Source organism: Pagrus pagrus (assembly GCF_965226575.1).
Source record: "Pagrus pagrus genome assembly, contig: HAP1_SCAFFOLD_52, whole genome shotgun sequence".
NCBI lineage: Eukaryota > Metazoa > Chordata > Actinopteri > Spariformes > Sparidae > Pagrus > Pagrus pagrus.
The window spans coordinates 352,181-368,462 of NW_028175411.1; the positions used below are offsets into that span (position 1 = coordinate 352,181).

Sequence of the window (16,282 nt, forward strand, 5' to 3'; positions counted from 1 at the left end):
GGCGTCACTCTCCCCCAGTACCCAACATTGGAGTCAGACACACACGTAGCCTACTGTCTACAGATTTAACTAGAAGTCATTTAATCTTATACTCAATGCGGCTGCAAACTAGAAACACGGACATTGAAATGACGTTGTTGGAAAAAATACAATAGGCTCTACTGATGGTTACTTTTGTAGCTATCTGTGGGAAATAAAGAAAGTCAAATGAAATGTGAGTTATTTCTCTTTTTCTGGCTGCTGAAGGTGATTGATTAACCTGCGAAGTGATTAAAAACAAACAAACAAAAAAAACAAAACAAAGAGGATTGTTCAGATCTGAGAGCACGTCAGTGATGTGTAGCCTGATATTCGCTGTGCGGCCGGAGAATATAAATGACGGACTGATGAGAAGCGGTCTACTGTTCGGTTCAGTCCTCGTCGGGGAGTGAGAGCTCATCTAAATGAATCTAAAATCTCCCCTCCTGGTGTAAAACTATGTGAATTATTTCTGCTTCAACATGATCGGACTGAAGGAAAGGACAGCTGCTGTCAGACAGCTCCGTCAGACTCAGGGTTTCTTCAGGTAAACCTGCCAGTGAGCAGGTTATGTTCACAGAGTCAGTTACCGCAGTAACAGACTCAGAGTTTAAGTAACCTCTCTTTCTGGAACTAAAAACTCAGAGTTTCTCTCATCTCAGGGTTAACAAACTCAGAGTTTTCACAAAACCCGCTTTCTGAAATACCCCCCTGTAGAAACTGAATCACTGTTGTTAGTGTGAGCCTGACATTTACACACAGCAATGGCTCTGGGCAATAACGCAGCATCCAATAATGCAGAAACTTTGTCACCATTCAGAATAGGCTTTCCATCAGATTTTATTAATTTCCTGTGCTTCCATAGAGCACCAAAATCATGCAAAACGCTAAAAACATAACGACTATCGGTCCAGATCGTTACTGATTTATCTTCTGCTAGTTTACAGGCCTCTGTGAGAGCAACTAACTCTGCAGCTTGAGCAGAGTAGTGAGGCGGCAAAGAACCTGATTTCAAAGTCTCATGTAGTGAGACTACAGCATAACCAACCTGTTTTTTTACCGGTTTCTGGGTTACGGGATGCTGAGCCATCAACAAACAAAACAAAGTGAGGATTAATCAGTGGAGTTTCAGACAAATCGGTGCAATGGGTGCACACCTCGTCCAACACAGCAACACAGTTGTGATCTTCACCCTCCCCCTGAATGGGAAGCAATGTAGCAGGGTTAAGAACAGTACATCTTTTGATCTTGATGTTAGGCATGTCAAGCAAAACAGTATTGTGTCTTAGCCATCGTGCTGTGGAGAGATGTGTGGTTTTCTGTTCAAGCAAAATTAGAGAAACAGCATGAGGAACAAGGAGAGTCAGATCTGAATAACCTACAGTATCCCTTGAAGCCATAACAGCTTTCTCAGCTGCTGCTACAGCCCGGAGACAACGTGGCAACCCAGCAGCTACAGGGTCGAGTTTAGCAGAGAAATAAGCCACAGGTCTAAGTTTCCCCCCATGATCTTGGAGCAGCACTGATGTCATACATGCATTCCTCTCATCAACAGTCTGTGTGAATGGTCTGCTCGGGAGAGGTCGCCCTAAAGTAGGTGTGGTCTGTAGAGCTAGTTTCAGGTCAGTGAAGGCCTTTTCAGCCTCAGGAGTCCATGTCACTAAATCATGTGATTGTGGGCTTTTACCATGCACCGTGGCACCAAGTGGTGCTTCTAACACTGCATAGAACACATTCCCAGGAACGAAAGAACTTGTTTTTTGGTTCTAGGCCTGGGAATGTTCTGAATTGCCTCAACACGATTGGGTGAAAGGGATTTCCCGTCGCTGGAAATCTCATGACCCAAAAATGTGACCTTTTGTCGGACATGTTTTAGGAGTCGGATCGTATCGCGTTCGCATTGTTCTTTTGTTGGCGCACAAATCACAAGGTCGTCCACATACTGCAAAAGTGCAGAGCCCTCGGACAAAGCCAGAGGCTCTAGACTTTTCCGCAACGCGTCGTAAACAGTACGGGACTCGCAAACCAGAACTGACTATCTGGATGAACAGGAACACTGAAAAATGCATTGGCCAGGTCCACCACCGAAAACCACTTGTGACAAAATTGTGTAAGGATTAGGAACTTGAGGAGCTCTCGGCTGTACAGCATCATTTACGACTTGCAAGTCTTGTACAAAACGCCATTCAGTTGGTTGACCTTTGTCTCTTATTTTCTTCACAGGAAAAAATAGGAGTCCTCACAGGAGAAGTGTCACAAGGCACAATTACTCCTGCCTTTTTCAGGGACTCAAAAACCTTCAATAGCCTCAGGTTTGGCAAGGTGTTGGCAAGGTCTGTAATCAGATTTGGGGGTGATCACCACTGGTTCTGCTGTTTTAATTAGACCAACATCATGTTTTCCTCGAGCCCACAGAGTCTTAGGACTTCCTGGAGGGCTGGGATGGCTGCAGCCTCAGTCTCTGACAGAAAAATGTGCGAGGATGTTATAGGTGGAACTAACTGAACTGTTCGTTGTGTGTGAGTGGTTGCAGAAAAACCTTTCTAAATGCATGCAGTTTTGGATTGTAAAACACATGTGGGTCATCTGTGGGGTCCCACTTAGTGGTTGATCTACATGCACGTGCAAAAAGACCCAAATCCTCCCATTTATCAGTGTTTGCTTTTTCAAGTGCAATGTGCGGCGCAGAGTTATTTACATAGTACTGATGTTTTTGAGTGGGTGTAAGTTGCACAGATGCAATGCATTTGTTTTCTGTCCAACATAGGTGTGTGATACACAACCGTTCATTTTTGTATTTGTCATCATACCATTTCTTTTCATACTGTCTATCTGGACCCACTGAAACAAAAGATGTACACTGAAGTGAGTCATTTGGCATGCACTGCACGTGCGTGTGTGGTGGGCCAGGGGGTGTGTGTTTTCTGGCCTCTTCCAAAAATAGACTGCAGATATCGCTCTACGGTAGCTTCCACTGATAAGCATACAACAGCTGATCAGGGCAATATTTCACAAACAACTGTGCATTTTCATGAGGTTTTATGACTTGAACACCATCTGGTGTGGGAATAAGAGTTATTCCCAGTTTGCACATGAGATCTCTGCCCAATAAATTTATAGGGCAGCAGTCTGACAACAGAAATGCATGTTTGAAGTTGGTGCTGTTATCATCGGAACATTTAAGAGGAACAGTAAAATGTTCACGTACTACTACACCAGAAGCACTTGCAGAGTTGACAAAGCAGACTGACATTTTAGGAGAGCTCAGAAACTCCTTTCCTTTGATCACTGAGTGTGTGGCACCAGAGACAACAAGGAAAGAAACCATTCTGTCATTCACAGATAGAGAATATGTTGGCATTTTCTTAAAGGCATTGTTTTCATATTTCACATATGTACCAGCTGGAGGTGAACATTTTGTTTCAAGGAAGGTTATTGCATCACATAACAATTCAAACGTGTGATCTGTAGTGTGCGATGTGGGTGTGTTACCAGGCTCCAGATGCGTCGGGTGAGTCAGAGTAGAGAATGAGCTGTCCGGCCGCACCCCCCTTCCCTTCTCTCAGTCCGCCTGGCTGGAGGTCGCAGCTAGAGTCTTGGTGCAATCCTTGGCCCAATGTCCTTTTTGTTCACATCGGAGACACACTTCTGGATCACAATAAGAGCGTCTCCAGTCACCGTATCCTCTGTGACCTCGTCCTCGATATGCAGCCTCAGTTTCACCTTTCGCCTGTACGCAGTCAGAGATCTTAGCAGAGTTCATCCGAGGTGGGAAGGCAGCTGTAATTACTGTATACAGCGCGGTAACAGCATGTCTATAGTCTTCATTTTCCACGTCGTCCCAGTCATGATGTGAGCAGCACGTGTCGCCACTTGGAAACTTTTCTGAAAGCTTTGACCAATCTGCTGCTCCCATTTTCAGGATTAGCAGGCGTTTCAGTTCAGGAAGGGTTGGGCTGAATTCTCGACAGAAAAGTTCTAAGTCCTCATCAAATTTCTTTCCACATGTACTCGGCTGTGGCAGGTGTGCCATGGCCTCTTTCACATCAGTATCAGACCTGGGGCGGAAAACCATTTGGACGCCCCGGGCTCCTGCCACCTCCACCATTGGATAGGTGCCGGTGGCTCCTGTATTATCTTCCTTGTTGGCCTTGCTTCTGGTGTAAGGTCGAGGAGTAAGAGGGGAATGTTCTCCAAAGTTTGCAGCAACAGATGTGGTTTTGGTTAGCTGTCCTTTGTTGGCACTGAGCTTCGCATCCCCTTGTTTGTGTCCCGCTGCGCTCATATCTGGTTGGGAAGCAGACGATGACGGTTTCTGGTCGTCCGGGTATGGCGGTGGTGCTGGAGACCGTAGTGGCGGTGGTGGTCTCGGCGGTGCTATGGGTTGAACAGGAGGGACGCATCGAGGTCATAGTCCACTCTGAGACACTGAGGCATAGGACCTGGAAGTGGGGGATACAGAGAAGAAACCCGATTCTGAGAAGACAACTCTGTTCTTTTCTCATCACTTGCACTCTTCTTTTCCTTCTCATTTTGACTAGCACATTTACGTCTCTCCCTGCATCCACTTTCCACATCCTAAAGGCTTTCAAATGCCTTTCAACCTCCCCAAGTTTTTTTATGTGACACTTTTCTTTTTGCTTTTATCTCTTTTATTCTAAAATTAATCTTCTCCTCCAACAGATTCAGCTGTCTCATGCTGAATGTCCCTCCGCAGGGAAAACCAAACTCTCTCACCCAGACATGTAAAGGCTCTATAGCCTCATTACCATCATTAACCTTTATGTAATTTATGTTTGGGGCAGCCAGGTCTGGTCCTACGCCAGCTTCCTGTTTTTTTGCTGGATTTGCCTCCCATTGTTCTACTTGTCACTTGTCCCAGTGCACTTTATATTTATCCTTAAGACCCGGTCATTACCATGAATTCAGTTTAATTACGCTACAAATTCTGAAAAAAAGCAGCCAACCAGCGGTGATAACCTTAAGAGACCCCTTGTCTCTGCTTGGTTTCACTCGGCCCTGATTTGGCCCCCAATCCAGCGGTAAAACAGCTTAATAGGATAAACACCTTTTCTTCCTATTAGCGCCGGTGTTCCCAGAACCCGGTATTACTCTGCCCTGAATTGGTTCGAGTCGCCCAACTATCACAATGATCAACAGAAATCCAGCAAAAATTACTAATTTACTTAATTTTTTTTTTTTTTTCCCAAAACATAATTATAATTATTTATTCATTTATTTTCCCTCTTAAAGAAGTTTCGTTTCTTTCAGTATCTCACCGTTTGTTAAGCAACGTGGTCCTTTTTCCCTCAATAAGGATTCCAGTGATGACGGTCCGGGGCCGCAGCGGTCAGTCCTCTCGTCTCTTAAGATTTTTTCTCGAGGTAGAGGCTGGACGAAGTTTTCCTCCAGGCTGGCCGGTCACAGTCCGCTGCAGGCTCCAGATCCTGTCACACAAGGAATCCCACTTCTGACACCAAATTGTTGTGGAAATTTGTCTTATTTGTGAGATATCTGAAACAAACTTGTAAGAAATACCAGTTGTCTTTTAAGGATTTTATTCTTTATAAAAAAGGTTCATCAATCAACAGAGTGGCATGCGGTCTGCAGAAAGAAGAACAAGATGAGACAGTTGAGAACCCTTTTTGTTAAAGGAAAGGAATGCCCTGTGTCCTTCTCATGTCTGTACCAGGCTCCGTTCCCATAACAAGAAGCACATATCTCTCTTTGTGCTGACAGTACAAACATTCGAGGATGTGGGAAGAACACAGTGAAGACAATGTAAGACGACATAATGAATAAAAATGGTATAGTAATGCAATTTCCCATTCCAGGCTTTTATGGTGAGGGATCTGATGTTCGGCTCCCATTTTAGGTCCTGGGTGATAATGGTGCCCAGGAAACGGCAGGACTCCACAGAGTTGACTGGGGAGCCACACAGGTTGAAGGAGGCGGGTGGGGCTGGGTTCTTTCTGAAGTCCACTACTATCTCCACTGTCTTTAGAGCATTAAGCTCCAGGTTGTTCTGGCTGCACCAGGTCACCAAATGGTCAATCTCTCACCTGTAGGCGTACAGGTTTCCAGATGTTACCAGTTCTGGTCCCAAAGCAATTTTTTCAACAACTCAACCTTTGCATCACACAGTTTATATGGAGAAACAAACCACCCAGGATAAAGATGTTAATATTGCAAAACCCTCTAGAAAAAGGTGGACTGAAAAGTCCCCAATTTTGAGCATTTCTATTGGGCAGCACAAATTACAGCAATGTGGGTCTGGCAAACAGTGCAAATCCCATTCACCTAAGTGGAAACAAATTGAACAGAACCATTTAACAGAGTTCAAACTGGAATCAGTTCAATATAACAGCTCGCTTAGCTCTCTTTTGGTTACAACAACAAACCCAGTTATTGTCCATACTTATAAGATATGGCAGCAAATTTGGAAGAAAACGGGCTGTATTCAACCTATTTATGACAAATCCCCTTTCCACTCCAATCCCTCTTTACCTAAAGCCCTTAGAGATGGTATTACAAACCTATGGTTTACAAGAGGTATTACAACTTTTGGGAATTTGTTCAAAGATGGAACCCTTCAGACTTTTGAAGAGCTCTCATCTCAGTATGGACTACTCCACACCCATTATTTCAAATACCTCCAGGTTAGGCACTTTGTTATCTCCGAACAGGGTGGCCATCTTCAACCATTAAAAGAGCAGCCTCTAGATAAACTTGTGCGTAGTAAACAGGGAGTGGGGGGGGGGTTTATCAAATCAAATCAAATCAAATTTTATTTATATAGCCCAAAATCACAATTCATTCTTTATTCTTCATTTTATCTTGAACAACAAGTAGCCATCAAAATGATATGTCAGACAAACAAAATAATCTGTTCGAGAGGGAACAGGAGGAAGCAGAAAGCTTATTTAGTCCTGTCCCTTCTTCACAACTTCCTCACATCATAAAATAAATACAACAAAAAAGAAATATATAAAAGTAAAATACAAAGTAATGACAAAATGATAAATACAACAAAACAATTAACAAAAAATCAAGGCATACTTAAACTAGCCTCCTACAATATCCTAAACTCGAAAAAGTTAATTCCCCAGTCACTCCCCATATACCACCAAAGTGAAGTACTGTATTCCATAACCCAGCCGTGATTGCAATTAGTTATATTTATATTATACATATTGCTTCGTATAAGGAACAGAAATGTAATAGAATAATTACATCCAGAAAATAGATAGTTTTGAGGTCTTATTTTTTTATTATATTTGTCAAGAATTGCTTTCTTGTATCTGTTTTTAAACTGTATAGAGCTAGTACTTTGATTTCTTCTTCAAGACCATTCCACAATGTTACCCCATAGACTGATATGCACATGCTTTTAAAAGCAGTACGTACACAAGGTTTTTTAAAATTTAATTTTCCTCTTAGATGATATTTACCTTCTCTATCTTGAAACATTTTTTTAAATGTTTTCAGGCAGTGCATTATTTCTTGCTTTAAACATTATTATTGCTGTTCTAACTTTCACTAAGTCCATAAATTTCAAAGTCTGTAATTTAAAAAATAGAGGATTCGTATGATCAAGATACCCAGCATGATTTATTATCCTTACTGCTCTTTTTTGCAATGTGCATATCCTTTTTAAGGTACTCTTGTAAGTATTACCCCAGATTTCAACACAATAGATCAGATATGGTAATATGTGTAATAGCGGATAAGGTCTAACGTCTCATTTGGAAAAGTCGGCGAACCCCTGGGTATCCCACACACTCAGAGTCTGGCAGAAGGTAATTAATATTTGTGAGATGCATAGAATGTTGAGAATTTTCAGATGGTTTGCCTATGACTCAGATTTTATTCCCAATAGGCACAACTCTAGTTTTAAATCATGGACATTGTATGGTCTCACAACACTCCTTTCACTTACTCGAAGAAAGCCTGTGCACAGCTTTGAGACCTTGCGGGATAATCACGGCTTGGCACGAAACAAATTTCATAGATACCTGCAATTACGATCATATATTGCTTATGAATGTAAATTGACCGACCTTACAGAACGTGAATCAGAATTTTTCCACACATATGGCATGCTGGAGACAATGTGGTTCAACTGTTGCTAACCACTATCATATCTTCTGGGATTGTCCCAAGTTAAATGATTTCTGGAGGGGTATCCAGGCTTCCTTAAGCACGTTTTTTAACACTCAAATACCTCTGGTTTTTGATGTTCTGTACCTGGGTCTTGTCTCTTTTTTGAAATGCAGGACCGAGATAAAGCTGCTGCAATTACTTTTGGTGGCTAGTAAGAAAACAATTACAAGGAGATGGTTAAGCCCGATTCAGCCTACCCTGGATGATTGGATTGGAATTACCCTAGAGATATTTAGGATGGAAAAATTGAGCTATCAATTAAGAATCCAAAAGGACAAATTTTACCAAATCTGGAACAACTGGATTTCATTCATAACCCCCACGAGAGCAGATTTCATTTGATCTCACTGGTAATATTACTTCCTAGATTACTTACTTAATTTCTGACTGGTTATTGTTAATTATTTCTATGACAGCAGCAGCGGGCGACCACCCTGGTTCCTGTACATAGTTCCATTTAAACTGTGAGATGAGAGATGAGATCTACAAGTAAGTTGTACCAGAGTTCTCTCTAAGTGAGCATGTAAATCTCATCTGGCTTTGTGTACCTCACGCAAATTATCAGTACTGTCTTTTAAGAGGATAACCTGTATCCACTGATATTATTCCATTACAATTGCTGTGTAATTTAAGTTATTAGAGGAAAGTGGGTACTACAAAGGCCGAACGTAATTTAATCCACGACCCATGACTATACCTTTTTTGGACTCGCATGCCTGGACGGCTGGTGATGCGTTTTTCCTGGACTCAAACAAACAAAACCGGAAGGACACTTGTTTTCACTCTTACCAATGTTGATATGCTGGTGTATTTATGTCCATTCCAAATAAAGATATAATAAAAAAAATTAAAAAAAAGATATTGTAATGAGTGCACAGTACAGAAAGTGTAGTGTTGCTTGATTCAAGATATATCTACATGTACTCAGCACTCCAATGCTCTTTGCCATCTTAGTACACAGATACTTAATGTGGGCCTTCCAGCAAAACTAAATTAATAAATTAAAAATTAAAACACTCCAAAATTTGTTTTCATAAACTCTTTCTATTGCAACATTATTCATTTCTACGTGAACATCTTCATTCATTTTACGATGTCCAAAATTTATAAATTTAGTTTTGTTCAGGTTCAATCAGCGCTGCCCCTCCTTAGACGCAGAACACGCGCTGTGCGTAGGGCCCCACGATCCGTGGGGGGCCCCATTTTGCACAAGGGGACGCATTCTCCGCAAATGCGCAAAGGATGCGCATCGCTGCCGTGAGGCACGCTTAGAGCACCAAGTCAGCCAAAGGCAGGAGAGAAAAAAAAAAGAGACGAGTAATCTGACGCCGCACACGTTGCCGCAATGATTGACAGCACGCAGCATCTGACCAATCAGCGGTCAGATGCGCCGACAGGCAGTTGGATGCAGGTGGAGAGATGGCCTCCCAACGGCAATATGAATCGGGAGCAAGCAAAAGAAAGACAAAGTCTAAACAAGAGGAGGCTCGTGCTTCACTTGAAGGTGGGTATGTTGTTGAAATAAAAAAGAAAACTTTGTGGCATAAACACCCCAGCTGCTAGCATGCTAATCATGAGACAGAAGAGAGGATAATTCTGTCTAGATGTGGACTGGAGATGAAATTTTCCAGCGGCCCTGATTATCATTTATTGAATGTCTTGTTAACTGCATATACATTCAGCTCTGTTGAAAAAGGAGCGGTTAATTGACCAGTTGGTGGTCGTATGTTGGCTCAGGTTTATAGCCTATCAATCTATGCTATCAATAGAAGTTTTGGGCTATTTTTATGGAGGTAAAATGTCGCCATCTCTTGGTGAATTTAATTTATAACAGTCATATAAGATTAGATAAGAAAAATTAAGATAATCCTTGACCCACAATGGAGAAATGTAAAGCGTTACAGCAGCAAACAGCAGTGTAGGAATATAGAACCTAAGCACTAAATGTAAAAATAAGTATTTAAAAATATTTAGATATAGAAATATCATCAAATCAAATCATAATGAATATTATTAGCTGTAGTCGTATTTGCATTAATTGCATTTTAATCTTTGTGAGGCTAGTATTTACATTAATTTCATTGTGTAATTTACCATTAAGACCAAAACAAAAATTAATAATCTGCTTGTATGGTGGATTTCTTGTCATAACAGGGTCAATGCTGAAGTTTGTTACTAAGGGTGACACGGAGCCAGCACCCAGTATGTCACAAGGGCCATCAGGCACCATGTCTACTGAAGCAGCCTGCATCTGTAAAAGGCTTGTTCCATTGTTGAAAGAGGCTGTTCATTTGATTTGTTCCTACTTATAAAAGGTTGTAAACCTAAATGGCATTCCGTGATACAGTCATTTTGTAAAGGGGGGGGGGGGCCTCAAAATAAAATTCTGCTTAGGGCCCCAATTTTGCCAGGGGCGGCCCTGGGTTCAATGATAATTTATTTATATCAAACCAACTTTTTAATTTATACATTTCTTCCGTGACCACTTCCAAGAGCTGCTGCAAGTCTTCCCCAGAACAAAAAATATTTGTGTCATCCGCAAAGACAACAAACTTCAGTACATTTGAAACTCTACAAATGTCATTAATGTACAAAATAACTAGCTTCGGCCCCAAGACTGACCCCTGTGGGACACCACAGGTATTCAGGTTCTTTGACTTGTGAAGACCCATCTGCACAAATTGAAGCCTGTTTTTAATGTAACTCTTTATCCAATCCAATGCAACCCCTCTGATGCCATACCTCTCCAGTTTTTTAAGTAGCATCCCATGATCAATTGTGTCGAATGCTTTTTTTAGGTCAACAAATATATAGAAGTTAATCTGCCTGATCTGAACCCATACTGACTGTCCATGAATATATTATTTTTTTTAATGAAATTATCCAGTCTTGTAACAAAAAGTTTTTCAATAATTTTTGAGAACTGAGAAAGCAAGGATACAGGTCTATAGTTGGTGAAAAGGTGTTTATCACCATCTTTATACAATTACTTTAGCAACTTTAATTTTATCTGGAAATGTTCCCGTTATGAATGATAAATTACATATATGTGTTAACAGACCCACAATTCCATTTATTATTTTCTTTAGAAGACTCATATCGATATCATTCTAATCTTTTGACGTTTTACTTATACACTTATTTACAATATCAATAATTTCCTTACTTTTCAGTTCCCAATATGACTGAATTTGGATTTCTCTCCACACATTTTTCCTCAACACATTTCTTCTCGGATTTATTTCTTTGGCCAGATTAGGACCCATCCATTAACAAAAAAACTGTTAAATTTGTCAACCACTTCATTCCTATCAGTAATTGTTATGCCATTGTCCGTAAACAATTCAGGGTAATCTGGTTTGGTTTGTCTTTTTCTAATTATATTATTTAAGGGAATAGTTGTCCAGTCCATCAGCAGGGCAGAGGAGAGCCATTAGCATTGGGCTAAGACAAGCGACAAAAGTAGCTAATTTGGCTAACGTTACATATTTCATGAAAATAACAAATCCCCGAAGCAAAACAACTAATTACCTGTCCAACAGAAAGACAGCAACCTCTGCATCACTTCTGGAAGTGCTACTTTTGGCTGCATTTTCTCTGCCATTGTTCTCTCTTGGTAACTCTGCTGCTTCTTCTTCTGCTGCTGTTTTATGGCTGTTGGCAAACAACTTTAGGTGTGCATTACCGCCACCTTCTGAACTGGAGTGTGGATCTCCTGCTAACTCCATAGCTGTGTCCAAATTCAGGGGCCGCATCCTTCGAAGGCCGGGTCCTTCGGAGAGTCCTTTGACGGTTGCGTCAACCATAGTTAAATTGGACGGTCCAGCCTTCGGCGTATTTCCTGGTTTGCGTCACCAGATGTTCCCGCCCTTACGGTTATGTCATGATTGATGCCGCCCAGGCCCGCGAAAGAGTTTTGACTGAATGGATTTTATGGTTTTCTGAACGTCTAACATTTTGAAAGCGAAGGCTTTTATAGCTTTACTTCCAACGGCATAATGCTAATTTATGCCGTATGCTAATGCATTACCAGGGTCACGTATTTTAACTGAAAGTCCGCTGAAGTTTAACATATCTGGCAATGGATGATCAAATGAGTAAAAACCGAGTATAAACCCAGAACTTACATTTAAATGTCAAGTCCGCGCCACTTGATGTCGCCATTGTTCAGTTTTCCCTCTTCTTTTTCGTGACTGAGCAGCGGCGCACAAAGGATCTTGGGATATGGGAGGCCGCGAAGGATAGTAGCGGTCCGTCCTCCAAAAAGCGGGAGAAGCAGGCTGCATTTGTGGGCTGCATTTGGAGGAGCCTTCGAATTTGGACATCCTTCGCGCAGCGTTGTGATTGGCCTTCAAATCCGCACTTTGAAGGATGCTGCCCCTGAATTTGGACACAGCTCATGTGGACTGTGTTGAATATATCCGGCAACGGTTCTTTAAACTCTGACTGAGAGGGAGGGATTGGTCAGAGATTTTACAGGCCTGCAGCTGCCACAGAGGTATGATTTATTTTGTTTATTTTTCTGAACACATTATGTATGGACTACTCTCAGGATGGAAAGGCCATTTCACCCAGTATAACAAAAAGTGTTTCTGAACAGGATTACCAACTATACCTTTAATATATTCCATATACTTTTTACATTGTTTTTATTATTCTCTAATATTTTATTATAATAACCCTTCTTACATACTCTCATAATATTAGTTAATGCCTTTTTGTATTTCTTATATTTAATCTCCGCCTCTTTTGTTCTATATTTTATGAAGTGCCTATACAGAGTATTCTTTTTCTTACAGGCATTTTGCAGTCCCTTAGTCATCCAGGGGTTTTCAGAATACTTATTCTTGTTACATTGTTTGCATATATATATACATATGACAGCTTTTGTCATACTCATTTTTGAATATGTCTAAAAATAATTATCAGTGTCTTCACAAACTTTCCAATCATAATTAATTAAATCATTCCTAAATGCAGCTATAGTTTCCTCAGATCTTACTCTCCTGTATTTAACTTCATTACACCCCCAGTTCCTATTGTAGTTACATTCATGAATCGCAAAGACAGGCAGGTGATCACTAATGTCATTAAATAATAATGCACTAACAGTACTACTCTCCATATTGTTTGTAAAAATATTGTCAATCAGAGTGACAGTGAGATGTTATTCTGGTTGGTTTTGTAATCGTTGGAAATAAACTCATACTATACATTGCTTCCACAAATGCATCCGTCATTTTATGGTTGTTGGGATTCAACAAGGCTATGTTAAAATCCCCACAGACATAATTGACTTTTTTGCTTTTCTTTAGCGAATACCCTTTCCATATTTTCTATAAAGATTTCAATGTTTGAACCAGGTTTCCTATACACACAACTGACAGTGACATTTTTCTTTTTTTCCAATACATATTTCAATAGTAACACACTCCATTACATCATCCATGATTACTGACATATTGTCCACAACCTTGTGAGGCCTTTGTCAACAAATAGAGCCACGTCTCCTCCAGTTTTGCTCCCTCTATTAATGCAATTAAGTTCCTATCCCTGCAAAACAAAATCTGTACCTCTCTCTTCGTCAAGCCATGTTTCTAAGATGGCTATAATGTTAAAAGGCTTTTTGAACTGCATTAGATATTCTTTTATACTTTGGAAGTTTGCATATAAATTCTACTGTTAAAATGAATAATATTTATCCCATGTTCAACAGTAATATTGTTAAACTGTTTTCTGTATAACAACAGCAACTGGTGTTTGTTTTTAAAAAGATTATGTTCCGGATCTATAACCTGTTCATATTCTATTAAGTTTTGTTCCAAGTTATCACATTGCCTCAATGGGCTTTACAGTCTGTAAAGTGAACGACATCCTCTGTCCTTAGACCCTCGATTCGAGTGAGGAAAAACTTGCCATCTTGATGGGGGGAAAAAAAAAAAAAAAAGACCCTTTTAACCAGAAAAAAAAGACGACGGAAGAAACCTCAGGGAGAGCCACAGAGGAGGGATCTCTCTTCCAGGACGGACAGTCATGCAATAGATGTCGCATGTACAGAAAGAACAGCAATCACAGTTTACAGGTTGCATTGACAGAAAATCTGATAAAAATTATATATGTAAAGTATGTGGATCCAGGAGACGACTGAGCAGGACAAGGCATCGTCAGGGGGTGCCCGAGCCACACGACCTCCTGTCCACCGTGGTGACCTGGAAGAGGGCAGGCCACACAGGATAATTAGTAGTAGAGAGAGAGATCAGAATGAGGAGGCCTCAAAATTTACAGGAATACAGTTATAAGGAGATAGCGAAACAAGGAGAGGAACGATCCAACAGAGCCCGGGTGTGACAATCCAGATCTGACAGTATGTGGGGCTGTAGGAGCCAGGAGAGGTAGATGGTCTCTGGGGCCTGAGTTCATCAGAAGGGAGCCTGAATGAAAAGAGAGTAGGAGGAGAAAGAGGGGGAGAAAGTGACACAGCTTGCACCTTGTGGGAACAGAAAGAAAAACAAGGTTATAGAAATGCAATGTTAATCAGAATAAGCAGATTATTACTCGTCGGCAGGACAATGTGGCGTCTAATACTATAGCTTACTCACTGAGACTGAGTTGACCCACCGAAGAAGCTAGCAGTCGATGTCAAGGACTAATTAAAGGCCAAGTCAGAAAAAGTGAGTTTTGAGTTTAGATTTAAAGGCGTCAATAGAGCCAGATTGTCTAATATCAGCTGGGAGTTTATTCCAGAGGAAGGGGGCCTGATAGGAGAAAGCCCTGCAGCCAGCTGACTTCTTCTTAACCCTGGGAACCATCAGGAGCCCTGAATTTTGAGAGCGTAGTGCACGAGTTGGAGAATACAGTATAATAAGATCTGACATGTACGACGGGGCAAGGCTGTGTACAGTTTTGTATGTCATCAGCAGCACCTTAAAGTCTGATCTCATATGTATTGGGAGCCAGTGCAGTGAGGCTAAGATTGGTGTAATATGATCAAATTTTCTTGTACATGTTAAGACTCTAGCTGCAGCATTTTGAACCATCTGAAGACCTTTAGTGCTCCCATGTTGAAGACCCGAAAATAAGGCATTGCAGTAATCCAGCCTAGACGAAACAAAGGCCGTGGACAGGAAGGACCTAATTTTGGCCATATTGCGCAGGTGGTAAAAAGCGATCTTGGTAATTTCTTTTATGTGCTGATGGAAAGAGAGGCTAGAGTCAAAAGTAACACCTAAATTCTTAACAGTTGAACTTTGATCACGTGACAGTAACTCTCGACAGTTGTGTTATTTCTCAAAGGGGTGTCTCTGTCGAGGGGGAGCAATGACCAGCATCTCAGTTTTATCCGAATTTAGGAGCAGGAAATTTTCTGACATCCAGCTCTTCACGGCACACAGGCAGGTCTCCAATTTGGCGATTTGAGATTTATCATCAGCTTTGATGGGCACATACAGCTGAGTGTCGTCCACATAGTTCCACATAGTGGAAATGTATTCCCTAACTCTGTATTCCCAAACTCCGAGTATGGAACACCATACTTCACATCAGTAAATATCGATGTAGTACTTTTATATATACAATATAACAATATGCCGTGACCTGTGGTGTCAAATGCAGCACTGAGATCTAGTAACAGAAGCACTGAGGTAGAGTCTAAATCTAAATTAAGTAAGTAAGATGTCCTTTACCACTTTAGTAAGGGCAGTTTCGGTGGAGTGACAGGCTCTGAAAGCTGATTGAAAAGGTTCCAGGAGATTGTTATTAGTTAGGTAGCCTGAAAGTTGCTGGGACACAACTCTTTCTAAGATTTTGGAGAAGAAGGGAAGGTTGGATACTGGCCTATAATTATTTAGAGATCCTGGGTCAAGGTGGGGTTTCTTAAGTAGAGGCTTAACCACAGCAGACTTAAAACTAGCAGGGACAACACCTGTCATGAGCGATAAGTTAACAATATTTAACATTGTAGGTCCCAGTGCTGGCCATAGATCCTTAAACAGTTTTGCCAGAAGGGTGTCCAGGATGCAGGTAGTTGGCTTTGAGGATGAGACAATTTTAGACAATATCTCAGGGGAGATATCTTCAAAATTGTTTAGAGCCGGGGCTAACT

The 16,282-nt window shown here is 41.1% G+C and overlaps 1 long non-coding RNA gene across 3 annotated transcripts in view; it reads right to left on the reverse strand.

Moving 5' to 3' along the window:
- The window catches only part of LOC311253841, a 37,538-nt gene that overhangs the window by 4,526 nt on the left and 16,730 nt on the right, over positions 1-16,282 (reverse strand). The window contains exon 4 of one of the 3 annotated variants that reach the window (XR_014621960.1): positions 5,298-5,465. This is a non-coding gene — a long non-coding RNA (uncharacterized lncRNA). Of the gene's footprint in view, positions 1-4,427; positions 5,466-12,778; positions 14,669-16,282 lie in introns of those variants that run through there. The other 2 variants (XR_014621961.1, XR_014621962.1) reach the window with 2 other exon arrangements.